The 21,127-nt window shown below is 35.8% G+C and overlaps 1 protein-coding gene and 1 long non-coding RNA gene across 12 annotated transcripts in view; one reads left to right on the top strand and one right to left on the bottom strand.

Annotated features, from left to right (window-relative positions):
- LOC105225538 (tubulin polyglutamylase TTLL5) overlaps positions 1-21,127 on the top strand; it is a 274,158-nt gene that overhangs the window by 168,611 nt on the left and 84,420 nt on the right. The gene's annotated exons all lie outside the window — the stretch shown is intronic.
- On the bottom strand, positions 15,657-16,614 carry LOC125776817 (uncharacterized). Its single transcript, XR_007421993.1, has 3 exons — positions 16,335-16,614; positions 16,154-16,279; positions 15,657-16,085 (listed from the first exon to the last, which is right to left on the bottom strand). It is a non-coding gene; the product is annotated as an uncharacterized LOC125776817 (long non-coding RNA).

Here is a 21,127-nt window from a genome sequence, read left to right as displayed (position 1 = left end):
TGGGAGTACTCGTTCGTGTGTCTTATGTTGATGCCAAAAAGAACGCCGACCGATATTAGCGCGACCTCTTCATGGCATCGTTACAAATTTCAATCTGTAATTGATCACTTTGTGTGAAAAACACATAACATTTTCACTGAATAATTTTTAAAAAATTTTCAGGCAAACGCCAAATTTGAAAGATTTAAATAATTGAAAAACAAAACAACAAAATTGAAAAAAAAATTTGTATGGAAAGAATTAACTTTTTGGAATTATCCAATTTTCCGATTTTTCCTCACGAAAAGCATACAGGTTTTTTTATTTCTAAATCTTCCCCGATCCATATGGAACATTTTCTGAAAATTTCACCAAAATTGGGTCAGTCGTTCCCTTAGCGTTACTAATAAACAAACATTCATTCGTTTGTATGGGAAAAAGAAAGGGGCTGTTTTTAGGGGTTTTCCGGCAATTATTCGAAATTTTTTCTCCGCATAAACCATCCCTGATCCTCAACAACCATTTTAAAAAAATAATTATCAAATTTGGTTCAGTCGTATTAAAGTTATGAGCGTACATACATTTTGGCGATCCATTTTTATTTATATAGATATATATTTTTGTTTTTGTTTAAATTATTTCAACTGTGTTTTGACTAATATTTTTAATGTTGTTAATATACATGAAGTGTACCTGATTTTGTTTAAATGGACATATTGAAAGTAGATTGATTTAGGACTGTATTTGTTATATAAGTGAGAATAGATCTCCTAGTAAACTGAACATCCAAAAAATATGGGGCACTAGCCTACATAGTTACATCAGATGTGGTGGGGAAAAGCCAGCTGTATAAAATTTGTGGAATACAGCTGATTCTTTTGTTATTTGTAGATTTAAAACAGGTGGCGCAAAAATTACTTTCCGATGTTTTTTGGAAAATGAAAAACTTTTTTAAAAGATGAAAAACTTTGATTCTGCTTGTGGATTATTTTTATTTTTATTTTTTTACATCAAATCAAGAATATATATTATTTGGTCTTTTAACTTTTTTTACATCAAGTCGAGAATATTATATCATGTAAATGGTCGCCGCCACAGTGGATTGTCATTTGAGCCCTTTTTATGGCATTTTCCATCACTTTGGCCAGAACTTCCGGCGATAGGTCCTCACATTCTTGACGGATATTGTCTTTAAGAGGTGCAAGAGTCTGAGGCTTTTTAACATAAACCCGCGACTTCAAAAAGCCCCACAAAAAGAAGTCTAGGCGCCCGGGAAATGCATCCTTCAGCATATCGGTTGTGGCACGCAATGCAGCGTATCATTGTTTATTTAAGTGTATTTCGCATGTGTTTACTACACAAATGTCAAAACAGAACTGACATTAGAGGTCAATTGCAAAATTTATAGCATCTTCTGAATTTTGCGCCACACGGGTTGGAGCTTCATATTTTGCGTATGTAAAATAATTTCAACCTGCTGAAATATAATATAGATTCTTTTTCAAATCTCAAATTGTCGATTTATAATCTAATTGTCACTCAACCAGAAATTTTGATACATTCGCTTGCACGTGTTAGCAATGTTCTTCTGTATGGATTTGATTTCATGAAACAATCATTCTCTAAATAACGTCGGGTAGGTAGCAGGGATAATGGGATGCCCAACTTATTCCAGTGTGAGAGCGCCTCAAAATAAGCGTTTTTTATAACATTTTCCATTATGGCCAGATCGAACAAAATAAAAATTTTTAGGCATTTTAAATTAAAACACCCAAGATTTAGTACGAATAAAAACTACTATATAGTGGTTATTTATTATATGGAGAAACTATTTAAATCTTTTTAAAGTATATTAGAACAATTGACTTTTGAACTTTCAATACCCAATAAAAGGATTTAAGCTTTTTAGCTCTTAATCAATAAATGGTTTTAATAAATTTTCGTTGAATACAATATTTTAAGACTTAAATACTTGTTGTATAATGTTTATTAAAGTTATTTATTAAATATGAGCAATGATATTTGCATATGCTAACAAATATCGTTAAATATTAACCATTCATATGTATGTATTTAATTACTATTATCATTTATGTTTTAAATATTATTTTGCTAAATTGCAGTTTAAGCAACTTAACAAAAAACCTGGGGAATTGGCATTGCATGTTGATGGTGTTATCTAGCCTCAATAGGGTGGTAAGGTTCAGATAAGTTCGAGGTCGAGGTCATCTAACGTTTGGCCCAGGAAACTTGCTGTTTCGTCGTAGTCGACCCTACCGAGAGGGGTGTCAGATGTGTAGGGTTAGCCGGAGATGCAAGAGGTAGTTTCTACGAAACATCCCAACAGAAATTGCTTGGAGAGGAGTCGTTATGCTCCTTGCCTCATTGTGCAGATAATCGATCGGAGATATCAAGAGGCATCCCGTTATAGCATCTATAGAACCACAGTGTTTAAACATGTTTCACCATATTGGTGGGACGTAGTTAAGTACCGGCCGATTGGCTTTAATGTTGCCAACAACGTTTCTTGTCGAGTGTCACACCTAAAATCTTAGGGTTATTAACAGTTTTAACGCAATCGAGTGCAATATTAAGGTCGAGTTTTTGAATATGGAGCCTGTGAATTTGGTGGGGGAGAGTGCTAGGTTTCGTGCAGCCCAGAAACGAGAGAGGTCATAGAGATAGCCATTTACTTTTAAGCACATGTAATCGATTCCATTGCCCGACGTCATTGTCGTGCAAACATTAGTGGACGAGGTGATAGAAACTCCCTCTGGTGGTTGAGGAAATTAAACAAAAAAGGGAAGAAAAACCCAATAAAAGTGCGCAATTTTTTGGCATTTTGCGCAGCGAGCGGTTAAAACATCGTTTTGTTTCCTTTACCGAAGGGTAAAGTGTAAATTGTCGACTAAAAACGATCGCTCATTTCTTCGGGTCCGCAGAGGTTGGCAGTTGAACTGAATTTCAACTCGGTGTTATGCTAATTAGCTAAAACATCTGCTACCGTTCGCTTCATACCGGCTGGGAAATCGGTTCGGAGCTCCGCGATCACCTTGCGGAATTGACGTTCGTACGTAGCAATTGGTTAACGAAGGTACGGTTGTCCACAGAAATAAAGTTGGGAATGTTTTCGATCGAAATAATGATGAGCAGGTCGTTTGATACGAGAGTTAGCATAGGTCTCCAGGTTATGTAATTTATCACACCACCACTGGCGATGGTAATATCAAACGAGCTATTACAGGTACCTATAATTCTTCCGGTGGCTTCGTCATTCATTGCGCTAATTAGCGAGAACTCAAATGCAAAAGAGGCAGAAAAAGTTATCTCCCTTACAGAAGAGTTTTCTTCGAACTATTATAATGGCGTCGGAGTAGAATAAAAGAAAACCGGTGTATGACAAGGCTTTGTTTTATCACCGCTCTTACTTAACTTGGTGGTTAACCTTGTAATGCGGCAAGCCTGGTAAACGAAGGTAAGTTTTTGGATTGCGAAACACCATTTGGAAGATCTGGACTATACAGAGAACAGCAGTCTATTGTCTCATAAACACTCACACATATCAGCAAAATTTCAAGCTGTCAGCGACGTCATAACACAAATCGATCTTAAAATTAACGTAAAAAAAAACAAATACCATGAGTATCAACGTCACCGAAGCTCTAGCTCTCTAGGTTTCTGGCTTACTACGACACGATAGAATTTATAAAATACTAGCTGTCAAACGAATTGCTATTTGCCAAATCTGTATGTGGGCATTTGCTATCATGATAGAATCATTAGCGCAAAGGCGTAGGGTAGTTAGGTTCGAGCTGATGTAGCGCATGCTTTGAGCTCTTGAAAAATTTATTTTATCATTTGCCAAATGCCGTCGGAAATAAAACTTTCGTAAATGAGAGGTAGGTAGCTTAAATCTTTTATGTGGAAAATAAAAAAAAGGATTAAGATCCTTTTGTTTACAAATGTATTTCTGGGAAAATAAGAATTCATATTTTTGGACTACTATATAATAATTGTGGCATAAATTTTACATATGTACATACTTATTAAAATAATACATTTAAAATGAGAAATGATGTATTGATTTATGCTTGTATAAGTTTACTAAATTTAAGACTTCGCTCATTCCCAACCCCATTTGCATAATTTTTCTGTAAATTAATAATATTAAACTAAATATTAATTTTTTGAAAAAATGTTATTTTGAAAATGTACTCTATTTTTATAATATAACACAACCATCTTAATACTCGCTCTTCTAAATTTCATATTGCCAAATTGAAAATGCCGTCGGCATATGTGCAAATGAGATATGTTGCCTCTTCAAAATTTTCATAGAAATGAAAACTGCGCTGTCACACTGCTGAAGTGACAGCTTCTAGCTTACTATACATAGCAAAGTAGATAGTATTCTATATTTATTAAGCTATGAGCAATGTGGAATCTCCACAGGCTATGTGCACGGCAATGCAGCTAGTATTCTATAAATTCTATCGTGTCGAGATGCCCCGTTATCTTCGAAGCATTTGAAACCGATTTTTTGAGGACGCACCACATTTGCTACGCCATACAAGACATGGGGAGCAACGGATATATATATATACATATATACTATATATAAGTATATCGAAGCCGAACAAATTCGAGGCAATTGTGAAATTAGCAGTTTTATATGGCCGTTGCACAGGAATCTAACAGCATCTGCGCTACAAACACTGCAATCCTTCGTTATACATATATTGAAATAAATTTTTTTTATACCATAAAAAATTACCTCCATGTATTTATCAATATATAAAGTGTAAAATCAATGGAGCCTACTGCTATGAGCAAAAAATAATAAGACTTTGTTCATAATTTTGGAATACATAATTTATTCTTCAAAATTTTTGTCGTCCCCCTCAAAGAAATTCCCCATTTCCTCAATCCACGTTTAATGTCTTCGAGTGATTCAAAAGAGTTCGTTTGAGTGTGTTGAATAGGGATGGCAAACTCGATTCCAATTCTACTCGAGAATCGAGTTTTCTCGTAAAATACTCGAGTTTTCGGAATCGATCTTCAGTAGTCGGAGTCGATTAAGAATCGATTCTTGACATTCGACTTTACCATTAATTAAGTGACCAGTTTCAAGTTATAAGCTTAGTATCCAGCTCTCTAGACAGGCACGTAGCCAGGGGGGGGGCTAGAGGGCTGAAACAGCTGTACAGATCTCCATCTTGATATGGCGAAGTTGGTTGGCCAGGGATATGACGGAGCAGCAAACATATCAGGGCATTTAAGTGGAGTGCAAACCAGGATAAGACAACTGTATCCAAAAGCACGATATGTTCATTGCGCTAGCCACCGATTGAACCTTGCGCTTTCTAATACTATGTCATTACCTTCAATACGGAACTGCCTTGGTATTGTCAGTGAAATAGCAAATTTATTTAGAAACCATTCAAATGCAAACACAACTTTCCAGGACGTTATACAGAAGCACGCACCAGAAAGCAAAAAAAGACGACTTGTTCGCCTTTGTGAAACAAGGTTTATAGAAAGGCATGAAAGCATTATAAGCTTTGTGGAGCTTTTCAAATTCATTGTACTAAGTTTGGAAATAATTTCGAGTAAGACATGGTCCATTTCGTCTAAAGCATCAGCCTTCTTAGCAGCGGTAGAGAAAAGCGATTTTTTGCTTAGTCTATTCGTCTGTGAGCAATTGTTCAGCTTAACGCTGCCACTGTCTGTGTAACTCCAAGAAAAATCTATGGATTTTGTATCAGCAATGAACCGAGCCAAAGAATTAAAAAGAACTCTGCACCAGATAAGAGAAACAGCGGATGGTTTTTTCAACGATATTTTCCAAACAGCATCACAAATGTCTAAAGATCTTTATGACATAGATCTTGTAGTGCCTAGAGTGACTTCGCGTCAAACTACTAGTGCTAATCCACCTTGCACAACCCCTGAAAGCCACTTCAGAGTTACAATATTTATTCCATGCGTTGATGCTCTGATTCAAAACATGACAGAACGTTTATTAGTGAATGAGGATATACTCTCGTCATTTCAAATTCTACTCCCAGGTTTTGCTGCAATTGATAATGCCGAAGAATTAAAAAATTTAACTATTTACTTCGAGGAGCAAATATCAATGACAGCATTAAAATCAGAGTATCGATTGTGGTGTGCCAGCTTATCAACAATAGATCCAACCATAGAAGTGTTGAAATTACTGCAACATTACGATGCAACGTATTTTAAAAATATTCACTATCTGCTTACAATTTTACCAACTCTTCCAGTGAGGACCGCTTCCTTCGAAAGAACTTCTTCAACCTTAAAAAGAATAAAAACTTTACCACGCAGTGTGATGGGCAATGAGCGGCTGAGTGCACTTGCTGTTATTGCAGTGCACTGGGATATTAAAATAGATCCAGATGAAGTAATTAATGATATGGCAAACAAGAAGAAAAGAAAAATATTACTTATTTAAGTTACAACTACCAAATAATTTAAGTAATACGTATATGAATTTATATTGTTTTTTTTAATAAACAGAAAATTCAAAGTTTATATATGTTTTTACTTCAGCCCCCTCCGAAATGAAAAGCTGGCTACGGGCCTGTCTCTGGAAATGTAAAAACTTCATATAAAAAAACGCTTAAGAAACGGTCAAGAAACTTTCCTACAATAAATTTACTGAAGCGGGTGGAGTACCAATTGAATTAAGGCAATTTATTAATCGGCCGATAGTAGATAGAGGTAGTACACCAGATCCATTACTTGTTTGGAAAAGTATCGAAAATGAGTATCCTCACGTATCGAGGATTGCAAGAAAATACTTATCAATTGTTGCGACTTCAAAACCTTGTGAACGTTTATTTTCGCATACTGGGCTAACTGCGAATCAAATTCGCAGCCGGCTAACGCCAGATCACTTAAATATGCTTCTGTTTTTAAGATCTGTCCCGGAAAATGTATGGTTTTCTTAAACTGACAATTAGCTTATTGTTCTTTTACTTATGTAAGCGATGGCAACTCTGTTGCCCATCAAGTGTCAAATAAAATAAAGCAAGTGGCAGCAACCAAAGACACAGTCAACGAGCAACCGTCAGCGAGTGAGCAACATAAACGAAATATTTGAGAACATCCAGTAAAGTTGAATAAGTGTAACATTTTTCTTATATTCACAATAAAGTTTTGTATTATTATATATAAGTGTTTGACTGTGCACACGAGTACGGTGTTTCTCTACAGTTCAGAAGTGGGATGATAAACCCATACACGTCTACAAACATAGTAAGTATATGTATGTGCGTTGGTGAAGGGCTATAGGCACCGGCAGATATATATACACGATACGTAAAAACGATACGATGGTGAAGATCAGTGATCTGAAGGTGGAACAACTGAAGAGGTTGCTACGGGAAAGGCAATTAGCGACGACTGGCACGCGAGACCAGTTGTTGCAACGTCTTAGCGCATATGAGGAGTCCGACGAGGTGGACATCCAAGAGATCAACGTTACGGAGGAGTCATCCGAGATGTCAACGGTGGCACAACTGCAGCAGGAGATGAAGCAGTTACGCGAGATGATGGCGCAGCTGCTACAAGCGCAAAACAACGGGACTGGTACAGTTAGCATGAAAGAGGTACAAACGGTACAAAACGCAAATAGCAACGATAGCGCAGTCGCAGTCAACGGCGGCGCAGGCGTTCAGAGTCACGCCACGCTATTTCAACGAACGACGACAGCACGGTGGCAACTAACAACAACGTTACAACACGCATTCAAAGCAACGGTGATATTTCTGCGAACGGGAATATTTCAACGAACGGGAATATGCGACACGCGTCAGTTAAAGAAATTGCAAATACCCTGCCGGAATTTGATACAACGAATAACGCAAGCATTACGGTAGAGCAATTTATTGATAGAGTCGATCGAGATAGATGGGACGAGAAATTTTTATTGTTAGCTATTTACACACGTTTAAAAGGAGTTGCACGTATGTGGTTGGATGCATCACCCACATTACACACAACTTGGGAAAATTTTGCTGATGCGTTACGACACGAATTTGGTTCAGATCGAGACGAGGCAGAAATTCATTTCGTGATGGCCAATGCAACGAGGAAGCCAAAAGAAATCGTAAAAGAATATTGTTTTCGAGTGGCGGCACTAGGTATACGTTACAAACTGAGTGAGGCAGCCATTATACGTTATGCAAGAGCTGGGTTAAAACATAGAGAACTCCAACAAAGCATTGCAGCAATGAAGTTTACAACAATGAAGCAGATGAGAGACGCCATCGAGGACTATTTCATTAATCGCGGAGGGCTAAGTGAGCCACAAGTACATCAACCAAGTAAGCGAGACAACAATAACGAAAAATATGCTGAGTCAACGAAACAAAATGGTGAATTTAAAGCACAATTGAAATGCTACAATTGCAACGTACCTGGACATTTCGCCAACAAATGTCCATTGCCGCAGAAACGACATCGCTGTACAACGTGTAACAAAGTTCATCCAAACGGAGGAAATTGTGAGAAGACGACAGTAACGTTACAACGACTTGGTGCAATCAACCTTGACGAATGTTTCAAGAAGTTAGTTTACATAAAAGCGCAACCGTATATCGCATTCATCGACACGGGCAGCCAATGCAGCATCATTCGTAGGTCAGTAGCCAAGCGCATCGACGATAAAGCCGTAAAATGCTGCTTACAAGTAAAAGGCATTTGCGGAGGACATCACCATCGACGGAATCAACATCGAGACGCAAGCCTACATCGCTGATGACGAGTTACTAGAACAAGACGTTTTAATAGGTCAAGATGTTATCATCAATGCAAACACTACGCTGAAAATTGAAAATGGTCGCACAATATTCGGAAGCAGACGAGCAGTACAGACAACGGTAAAAACTGAGAGCAATTTTTCCAAATTAATGTCCAATTTCAGCAATGAAGCAGAACGAAATGAGATACAAAGTCTTCTGGCAAGCTATGCCGATGTTTTCTCCAGTGGGCTGAAAGATATTGGCAAAACTGACGTTGTTCAAGCTAGCATCGAACTTGAGAGCAATCGCACCATATTTCAAGCGCCTTATCGTATCCCAGAACCGAAGCGTGATATTGTCAACAGGATGGTTGAGGAGTTGCTTGAGCGTGATATTATCACGAAATCGACATCCGAATACGCAAGTTCCGTGGTCTTAGTCAAAAAGCAGAATGGAAGTGATCGGTTATGTATCGATTGTCGACGAATTAATAAGGTAACAAAGAAAGAGAATTTTCCAGTCCCGAATATTGAAGAACGGCTACACGAAGCGAAACGTTTCCGATACTTTTCGTCACTCGATTTGAATAGTGGGTACTATCAGATCAAAATGGCACCCGATAGTAGGAAATACACCGCTTTTATCACGACGGACGGTCTATATGAGTTCAAACGCATGCCGTTTGGTTTAAAGAATGCACCAGCTGTGTTTAATAGACTCATGGCAGAAATCCAAAGACGGGTGGAGACGGGCGACATGCTGCATTATATGGATGACATCCTAATCGGCAGCAATTCTTTCGACGAAATGTATACAAAGCTTTCTCGTATACTCCAAGTACTACGTACCTGTGGACTCACATTGAACGTTAACAAATGTGAGTTGTTCACGCAAACAATAACGTTTTTGGGACATCAGCTAACTCCTGAAGGCATCAGTCCGGGCAACGTCAAAACCAACGCTATCGTAAATTTTCCACAGCCGAGAAATGTCACTGAAGTACGAAAATTCTTAGGTCTCAGTGGCTACTTCCGAAAATTCGTCGCTGGTTATTCCATTATTTCTGAACCATTACGCAAATTGCTACGCAACAACACCGCATTCGCAAGGGGGCTACAGCAAGAGTCAGCATTCAACGAACTCAAAACCGCATTATCATCGAAACCAACCATGGTCAACTACCGCATCGAAGCCGAACACGAACTACATACAGACGCAAGCTCTATCGGCCTTGCAAGCGTTTTGTTGCAAGTCGAGAATGGACAACTGCACCCGATCTCATATTTTAGTCGCTCTACTACAGACAACGAAAAACGTTTCCATAGCTATGAACTCGAAGCATTAGCGATTGTGGAATCATTGGAAAGAAATACTACGCATACGGAAAGAAGATCAAAGTTATTACCGATTGCAACGCTTTACGAACAACGATGGAGAAGCGAGAGCTTATACCACGCATTGCCCGATGGTGGTTGAGAATCCAAGAATTCGACATTGAAATTCAACATCGACCAGGAGCTCGTATGGCCCATGTCGATGCGTTGAGCCGTGCACCTTATGAAGATGCACACGAAATAGATGCCGCTGATCTCAAAATTTCCAAGATGATTATCGACCAGGCAGATTGGTTGTTTAGTGTTCAGCTACAATACGAGAAAATAAGAAACATCGTTAACGAAATACAGAATGAGGTGAAGCCAGAATATCCCGACTACGTTGTTGAACTGGGGCGCCTATATCGAAAACACGACAACAAACTACTATGGGTTGTTCCAAAGCAATTAAGGTTCCAAATACTACACGAATGCCACGATAAGGCAGGTCATATGAGCGTTGACAAAACAATGAAACGAATTCTCAATCTCTTCTGGTTTCCTCGAATGCGCAATTACGTAAAGAGCTACATCAACTCATGTGTGGGTTGTGCTTTAAATAAAACCCCTGGCGGACGACGTGAGGGTCGATATCACTACGACAACGTTAAGCCAATACCGTTCACGACAATACACATTGATCATTTGGGTCCGTTCTCAAAAAGTTCAAAACGCAACGAGCATGTGTTGGTAATTGTAGATTCATTTACCAAATTCACAATCCTACGAGCAGTCAAGAGTACCGCAACAAGCCAGGTAATTCCGATATTGCTTGAGATCACGAGCTATCTAGGAATGCCTGAACGTATCATATCCGACCGAGGAACGGCCTTCACTTCAAAAGCGTTCCAAAAGTTTTGCGATGAAAACAACGTCAAACATATTCTCAACGCAGTGCGGACGCCACATGCTAACGGACACGCTGAACGAGCAAATCGCGTCATCCTATCCATGCTACTACCTTCTACTGATGACGAAAGACGATGGGACGACAAATTACGTCAAATACAATGGAGCATTAATACCATCCCGAATAAAACCACAGGTTGTACACCATTCCGACTACTTTATGGGTACGTGCCTCGAGACATCCTGCAGAATCAACTTATCCAGGCACTTCAAGACGATGATGTTGACCTGATAAACGACACCGACCTACAGCAACTACGAGTCGACACAGCTCAACGAATAAACGACGTAAGAGCACAAGCCAAGAAGCTATATGACGCAAAGCATAATCAACCGAAGACGTACAACGAAGGTGATCTCGTATTGACTACAAACGAACCAATAAGCTCCGGTACATCACGTAAACTAGAACCACGATTCAGAGGACCATTCATCATCACCAAAGTCCTGCCAAATGATCGTTATGTAATTGAAGACTTACCTCATGCCGAGCGAATGCAACGTCACTACAAAGCCGTATTTGCATCAGATCAACTTAAAACTTGGTGCATGTTACCACCAGATGATCCAGACGACATAGACGACATAGACAACGAAGATGAGAGCACCATGGGCGAGGGCGCCACATTGGGTCAGGAAAGCCGACTGTAAGCGATGGCAACTCTGTTGCCCATCAAGTGTCAAATAAAATAAAGCAAGTGGCAGCAACCAAAGACACAGTCAACGAGCAACCGTCAGCGAGTGAGCAACGAAATATTTGAGAACATCCAGTAAAGTTGAATAAGTGTAGCATTTTTCTTATATTCACAATAAAGTTTTGTATTATTATATATAAGTGTTTGACTGTGCACACGAGTACGGTGTTTCTCTACACTTATTTTAAATTTATTTAAAAACTTATTTTATTAAACTTCTTTAAACAACTTGAATTATTTAAAAAAAATTTAAATGAGATGTAATGTTCCCTGTACCTTATTTATAAGCAAAACAATATAATTGTTTTTAACTATTTTTGTGTTTTATTTAATCGATTATTCATTCAATTTATGCCTTGTGATTTAATAAATAAATTTTTGTCCTTTTAATTTAAAATCGATTAGAATCGAAAGAATCGATTTTTGCCCCCAGATAATCGACTCTTAGAATCGAAAAATATAGAAAAATAGTCAGAATCGAGAATCGATTCTGTAACCAATTTTGCCATCCCTAGTGTTGAATAGCCAAAAGCCATACGGTGCTGAATCAGATGATTACGGTGGTTGCGGCACGATAATGGTTGAAAATTTGGGGAAAAACTCACAAAGAATCAATGCAGAAAGCGACGAAGCGGTATCCAGATTCACCACCATTAATGATACGTTTCTTGAGATCCTGACAGTCGGAAAACACTGTTTCATAGACTTTAACTCCACGCTGTTTCTGGAAAAAAGTTTGTGATTTTGGAACTTCTTTCTTGCATAATTTTACCCAACGTAAAAATCCCTGAATGCGCTTTATGAACTTCAGAAAAACACCCGTATACTAAATACTAATTATTATTTTGTTGTAACATTTAGCACAGATGCCACTGACAGTCATACCGATCTGGATAAAAATATTTCGACGAAAAATTCTAAAAAATTTATACTTTTTGCTTATTTTAAGTAAGAAATCTATATTTTAAAAATAATTTTTTGCACTCGTAGTGGGCATCATTTATGTAAGTGCTAACAATTATGAGGAAATGGAACGCTGCCATAGGATAATAAGGAAATCTTTTTAGCCAAAATTTCTCTTTCTTTATTTAGCAGTCTTACGGGGCATATCGACAGGCAAAAATTTATTGTGTACTAACTGTAATACTGTACGTTTTGTCTGTGGAGACTCTACATTGCTAATAGATTGCAATATATGGCATACTAATTGCATGCAATGTACTGTCACTTTAGCAGTGTGACAGATACCTAATAGCGGCCATACACAGGCACACATGTGCGTTCGATCGGTATGTGTAAACATGCGGTTTTCCCGTGTATGGGCTTGTTCGCGTACCGAACCATGTTCGCGAAAATGTTTGATTTTTTACGATCGGTGCGCGAGCATGTTTATCGTGTATGGCGTTGTGAGCGCACAAAATCTCATTTCTCTCGTGTCGCCGAGCAGTGAAGATCGCGGACAATTGCAAGTGTTAAGGGGAGAGACTGCTTTAGAGGCATCAAAAAATCGATTTTTTTTGAGGATTTTTTTGGGAGGGAAAGAAATAATTGATTCAAGCGAAATTTCTTGGCTTCATAGTCATATATTCGAACATCTTTCACAAATTTTTTGAATACGAAATCTTTGATATTCTGCCTTTAGGAAGCAATTACCCGATGCATCTCGCATATACATTTATCAGGAACAAAAAATTCAAAGAGATTCATGTTTTTTAATAACTTATCTTCTAGTTAAACTAAGAAAATTCCAAAAAAATTAACTTTATTTTGTTTAAAAATATGTTCAAACTTGACTTTTCTAGTTTTTTTTTAGTTTAAATAGAAGACAATTTTATGCCAAAGATAATAAACTTTGCCCAATTCCAACTTTGCCCGCCAATTAAAATAATCGTAAAAATAAAAAACCGAGAAATCGCGCTTTTCGCTTTTTTCCCAAGCGCTCATATGCTTGTATGTATCTGTCTGACGCTCGGACACTATTTCCCTTCTAGCTTCGACAATATTTAGAGTTCCAATCTATAACTTTGTTTGTTGTTAGATAATTTTTAAAGAGATTTAAGCGATTATTTGAAGCTTCTAAAGCAGGCTCTCCCCTTAATAAAGATTTCGTATCTGAATTTATTGATCTTATAAAAAATTAATTGGCAATTTGGCAAACGAAAAGTGATAAATATATATAAAAATAAAATTGAGAAAAATAAAAGTTGGAATAACTTATTAACGAAATACAAAGAAATAGATAAAAGTGCTACATTAGAAATAAATTCGAAGAAATGTTCCGCTTGCCTGTCGCACATGTTAACTGTGTGTAGAACGAACGCAAAATGGATTTGTGTGTCGTGTATGGGCAAACGAATTCACACAGATCGAACGCACATGTGTGCCCGTCTATGTCCTCTTTAAGTTGTCATTTCTATGAAAATTTCGAGGAGGAAACAAATTTACATACGTATGTATATACCGACAGCAGTTTAATTTCGGTAGTTTTAAATTTAGTAGCGCGAGACGGTTGTGTTAAATAATAAAAGATACGAAATAATAAGTACATTATCTAAATAATTCAATATATTTTTCCAAAGAAATAATATTTGGTTTAATATTATTAGTTTCCAGAAAAAGTATACAAAATGTATTGGCGAATAAGGGAAGTCTTAAATTTAATAAAATTAGACAAGCTTAAATCAAAATATTATTGCTCATATTAAGTTTACTAATTTAATTGGTATTTAAAAATTATGATACAATTATTAAAGACTGAAAATATGAAACCTTCAAAAAATTATATTTCTACTTTTTTATTTTCCACATAAATTTTGTTCATCCATATAAAAATTTAAACGACTCAAGAGCTCAAAACATGTGCTAACATATATATATTTATCTTCTAAAACCTAAGTATATGTTATAAGTACTTGTAGAATAGAGGCGACAGTTAGCCTGTCGATATGTGGGGTTAAAACTGCAAATTAAGCTACACTTGTTTATTTGCATATGTTTACGAAATATTGTATATCGTCACCTGAAATGCTAAATAACGTAACAACATTTTCGGAAATTTACAGTGGCATGAACGAAACACGAAATAAAATGGAACATGAGTGAAAAAAAAAATTTAATATTGGTTAAAACTGGTTTATATCTGAGGGCAGAACCTGGAAATGTTGGATCTATGCAATATTATGTACGTAATTTGAAGTAGTGAAGCGTAATCAATAAGGCACTCAATTTCGAATTTTTTGATGATACGTTATTTTGCATTTCAGGTGACGATATGTACATTGTAGTATACATATATACGTATAGTTTTTAAAGAAAGCTTTGCTAAATATTGTTTTTTAATTTTTATTAAAAATTTAAAACGTATGGTATTCAGTAGTTTTAGTTTATAAAAATTCTCTAATACAAAGTAAAACAATATTTTTTCTAGTTAAATTTTAGTAAAACAAAACTTATACTATATCAATTTTAGTTAGTTTTTAAAACCCCAATATTATTTTCCTAGGCTTTGTAAATATAGAATTTTATTCAAGCTTGCTCATTGTCTTACCAGCTTTCCAAAATGAACGTTCGGATGGAACTGATGTAGCAACAGTTGTTAATTTGAAAGCTAATTTATAGAATTAAGAAAATTGTGCCTTCAAGTGCGAAAATATATGGATAGCTCAACGACATGTTTAACAAATTTTGTTTATTTATCTTCCAATTTTTTTAGACTAACTTATGATGATCTGTTTAAATATGAAACGAGTTTTCCGTTTTATCAGAACTATCTGAAGAGTCCATGTTAATATCTTGGGCTTCTGCAATAGCATTGACCCTCATAATTTCTCTCATTTTTCTAACTGCATTCATATGTACATGCAATATCATCAGAAAAATGCACGCAAGGCCTAAAGCATTCTCAAAGTACATTGCTTGTATTTTGCAGTTGAGACAGTGAATTAGAGGAATGATATACTACTTGTTGCGTATGTGTCTCCAGAGACCTCCTTTGTAGCAGCTTCTAATGGACGGAGAACGGAAATAATGTCACCAACTGTATTTAAATCATATGCGGTAGGAATATCTGGAGCAGTTACGTGTTTATTTACTACTGCATGAATCGAAGTACGCATTTCCATAAATCTTTCTAGCATTTTTTTTTTAATTGTTGGCCTCTGCCCGCAATTCATTACTTGCCACACAACTTTGTTTGAACTATCTAACAAGGGCTTTATTTTAAAAAGTCTTTCTAATTGTTGGAATTATGATGATTTTGCAACTAACCGTTATTAATGTGAATTGCTCTTTTCTGAAATTTCCTCTTTAACAATGTTGGATAAGCCTTCACATTTCTGATCCAACCATCAAGTGAAAATCTGACATATAAAACTTATTAAATAGAACAATAACAATAGAGTTCAAAATGGAAGTAATATAGTATTACCTCCGTCTTCCACGATACGCATGGGTTGATTGTCTTTGCAAATCCTATGCAGAATAAAATTGCTAATTTTTTTTATAGAAGGTATCTTGTAAAGCGGTGTGAGTTCTATATGTAGACATTTAAAACCTATTAAATGGAACAATTAACAATAGAGTACAAAATGGTAACAATATAGTATTACCTTCGTCTTCCACGATACACATGGATTGATTGTCTTGGAAATTATATGCAAAATACAATTACTATTTTTATTTTAGTTTCGGTGGAAAGAGGTCATCGATATCAATGCTATTTGTTTTTTTTTTTTTTTTTTGGAAACATTCTCACCAGACCTTTGATGTAGATGGCGCGAAATCTAGCTCTCTTTGGCTAGCGTCAGTCATTTCGCCACTGTTTGCAATCAATTGCGCCTTATGCAAGTTGCGCAAGTATCCCATCAAATTTGTCGTATTATCAGTGCTTTTATATAATATTTTAACGTATGTTACACATTGCACTTTTTTCACCGTGTTTTGTAAATAAACTCTAAAGTCTATTATTACACGAGGCGACAAAAGCTGCTAGTTCTCGGGCGATTCTCTTTTGCTGTCGCCCATTACCTTCACACGAGCAACTTGTGTTGCGCAACTCTGTTCGAGTTTTTTTCTCATTCTCTTTCACTTTACTTTAACCCATTGTCGTTTCTTTTTCCTTATGGGTATTTGGGCCACTCTATCACATATATTAATCAGTTCTGACAATTAAGAAATACATTTTATTTATAATTCAAAATTAAAACAAAGATTATATGACAGACTTTCACATACATATGTCACCCTTTTCACTATCGTCTGAATCAATTTGTATGGCTTTCTCCATACATTTCACAATATCTTTAATTAATTCGATTTTTTCGTCATACTCCATTTTCTAAAATATTTAAATTATATTATGTATATTTGTATACATATTTGCAAATTACTTGCCAAAAGATGAAATTATATTTTTTAAATATATTCAAAATATTAATTTCAAAAAATATTGGAATTTTAGTTTATAGAGGAAGTATTTAAATCGTTTATTATAATTTTATGGTATATTAAAACAACTGACTTTTTTCTCTACTTATTGAAGTGAACTAAGCCTGTAAGCTCTCAATTAATAAATACTTTTAACCATTTTGAATTGATAATGAATGCTATTAATATGCATCACATTCCAAAGCATTTTATCAAATAAATTTAAATTTAGCATTTTCTTTAATTTTCACTGCTTTACATTTTGTATTATATTAGTGATCTTGAACAGCGGTAACAAATCCCTCCGTTCACATATATTTTTGGTAGAATTTCAATCTAGCCGTTCCAGTCATTCCAATTGCGAAACTTCAAAACCTAACAGATCCAGTCAGCTGGCAGATGGCTGCTATGCAAAAACACAATCAAATCAATTTAATCAATGAAAAGATGAAGGTTCGACAGCGAACATATGTACAATTTAGACCGGGGAACTCACCTTACAACGATGGAATTCACCCCGTGAAGTGTTAACCTTGTTTTGATTTTATCAGAAGAAAATCTTCAGAGTTACAACTTTGTTAACATTATCAAATATGTGTGGATATGTTGAGAGATCTGCATATCTTGGTTTCTTTGACTTGTTTGGCCCAATTAACAAGTTTCGAAAGTTACGAAAAAATCAAAAAAGTTGGTAATATTAAAATATAATACAAAAAATATAATATAGAAAAGTTTTGAATTCTTTTTTCAACTCTTACTCCCTCAAATATTAGTAATTGACCAAAAAATCCTCCTTCAAGCCAGGCGCTGTAACTTATCAATAAGGGGTCACTTTTTCTTTAGTTTACTATTCATTTAACATAGGAATTTTCGTTTTTTCATTCAAACTAAAATTTCACCAATTAATTTTCGTTTCTCAAAAATAACCATCACATATTCAGAAATAGGGAGGATTTTTTTTGTCAATCACTACCATTTGAGGGGTTAAGAGTTGAAAAAAAATTCAAAATTTTTTGAAGCACCCTATTACACACATAAGTTTATTTTTTTGTTTGTTTTCTTTTGCTCTTCTAATAAGGTTCATTCACAATGCGTACCCAGCTGTCAAAATTACTTGACTTCAGCTCAAGACATGTTAGGGGGATTGTCTTGCTCTTGCAAGATTGCACGATGACGCAAAATGCAAAAATCCTATATCGAAATATGCAATGCCTAGAGAGCACCCATTGCAGAATCCAGTGATATATGAACGGCTGATTCGGTCAATTTGTTGAGAATGACTATTGTGCTTGACTATCGTGAATTGGCGCACATTCTGTATTCATTCCTAACAAAAAACTGTAACAAATCGTTTTAATTTAAGTAGAATTTATAAAATCTATTTAAATCTTACCATTCTCAACAATTTATAGGCGTAATGTCTTGATATGAAATGACAGCTAAATCAGGGTTATATTTTTACGTGCCATTGCACGAAAATGTACATGGGTTTTGGTCTGACATATTTTACAGCCATTTCAAATATTGTTCTGCGGTGTTTGTTGTTGTGCCGTTGCATTAGGTGGAAAATTCTGCAATTCGTGCACCGTGCAAGGGTTTTGCAAGAGCAAGAGAATACCCTTATTGACTTGTGATGCTTATCCTATCTGAGACGATTGTTGTTTTTCGTAGAACAATGTTTACATTTTTTGTTGGTGACATATTCACAGTTGTACGCATATGAATGTTTGCATGCTTAGGCATTATTTGTTTGGCAATATATACAAATATACATATGCATAAGTATATATGAATGTATGAACAAGCAGATCAATGCACGAGTTATGAAACGTATTCCTTATAATAGTAACAAACATCAAAACAAACATTTGTTTCAGTAAAAAAAATGTATCAAAACAACAATTGAAATGCAATATCACACAACAAACAATCCTAATCAAATAAGTATCAAAACAACATTGAGTTTGATTACCGCAACAACCTTATTTTAAAACAAAGCAAATTTATCTAAACAAACAACATATACAGTGCAATCGCGATTGAGGGAACTAATTCGTGCAAGGCCTGTTCCCTCAATCAAGATTGTTGCTTCAACTCAGATTAAGATTTTATACACTTTCTTTTATTATTTTTTCAAAAAAGTTAAATAGATTTTATTCTTGAGATCATCTTTGTACATTCACAAAATAAGAAAGCAAAACTTTATTCTGCTGAAAAAAAAATTAACAATTTTTGTTTGCTTTTTTTTCGCTTTAAGGCATTGCTTCACAGCCTCCTCCCTAAAATTTTTAAGAACCATTATATTAGGAAGAGAATTAGTGTATTCTTCGGCGCACTCTATAGCCTTGTCAAAGACTGAAACGGCTTCTGAAGGGGTTATATTGCAATTTTAATTTTTTCTTCGTCTTCTTCTGAACTTAAAACAGCAAACGTCATCCACTATATTCAAGTCTTCAATAGGGTCATCCGTTGAAACCCAAGCAACCAAATCTGCTGTATTAAAACGTAACCTGTGTGAAAATATTTCTTTGTTAAATTTAGTACTTTCACATATAAAAAATGAGGGCTTACTTCTGGAACTATGCTCTCCAGCAAATTATTATTTTTCCGCATACTCTGTTGATTGTTGCTGAATTGTATTTTAACGTAAGACACTCAAGGGGATGTCGTCATCTTCGCTACAGTTTGCTCCTTCTTTATTAAAAAACATCATCTTTAAAAAGCGGATGCCAGCATTTTTCCACGACGACAGGGCTTAATTGTTCCCATGCTGTGCCAACATACAAACAGCGTCTTTTAAATTTAAATTCTTTAAAATATTTCATCTGTGTTCGCTTTTCCAAACGCTGATCTCAATAAATTTGTCTTGTAATGTAACTTTGTCAATCTAATTACATTTTGGTCCATCGGTTGGATCAATGGCGTGACGTTTGGTGGCATGAAGATAGTAAAAAATTGATCCACAATCTGACTTTAAGCTTCTACTCCAGGGTGACAAGGAGCATTGTCCTAAAAATCAAAACTGCTTTTAATGCAAAATGTTAAAAAAATTTCAAGTGTTACAAAAATTGACAAAGAGTTAGAACCATAAAATTACCTGTGGCACAAAAGCATGATGAAACCATTCTTTGAAAATTGATGCAGTCATCCAAGCGTTTTTAGAGTTTTTATACTCGACCGGTAGCTCAAAATTTTTAAATGATCGCGGTTTTTTTGCCTTGCCAATTACAACGGTTTTAACTTGTGCACTCCACTTGCGTTTGTGCATGCCAAAAATGTCACTCGAGCTTTTTCAATTTTTCTGCCAGGAGCAGTTTTTTCAGAAGAACTTACGTAAGTTTTATCGGGTAAGGTTTTCCAGAACAAGCCGGATTCATCCGCATTGTAAATTTGGTCGTCGCATAAACTAAGCTCAGCCTTTAGTTTTTAAGTCTATTTTTGAACTCTGGGACTCCATCGGGATTTGATGATAATTTTTCACCACAGACTTTTAACAGACGAATTCCAAATCTTTTTTTTAAATCCATTGAGCCAACCGCAACTTGCATTGAATCTGTTGCTTGATCCGTACATTTCTTCGAACAATTGCTTCGCCTTTACTCTAATAGAGGAACCGCCTATTGGCACATGCTTACTTCTTTGTTTAATAAACCAATCATACAGCTTTTTTTCCATTCGTGGATATTCTCCAGCCTTAAAGGACTTTCTTTTGCGGTGCATTTTGGATGCTGCTTTCAAAATCTTTGATTTATTGTTTTTTATTCGGGTTATTGTGGACTTAGCGGCTTTATATTCTTTTGCTAATTGCATCCCGCTCCTTTTGAAATTTTCTCCAAAATTTCGGTTTTTGTGTTAAAAGTTAAAAACAACTTCGTTTTCTTTGCCATTTTGGAAGCGCACGTGTCAAAAATTTCAAACCAACTGATTTGGTATACGCATTTAAACACAAACATTACACGACCGCATGCTTTTATTG

The sequence above is a fragment of the Bactrocera dorsalis genome, chromosome 2, assembly GCF_023373825.1.
Source record: "Bactrocera dorsalis isolate Fly_Bdor chromosome 2, ASM2337382v1, whole genome shotgun sequence".
In the NCBI taxonomy this organism is placed as follows: Eukaryota; Metazoa; Arthropoda; class Insecta; order Diptera; family Tephritidae; genus Bactrocera; species Bactrocera dorsalis.
The sequence above is the reverse complement of the archived record's forward strand: the minus strand, read 5'-3'. Positions and strand labels throughout refer to the sequence as shown.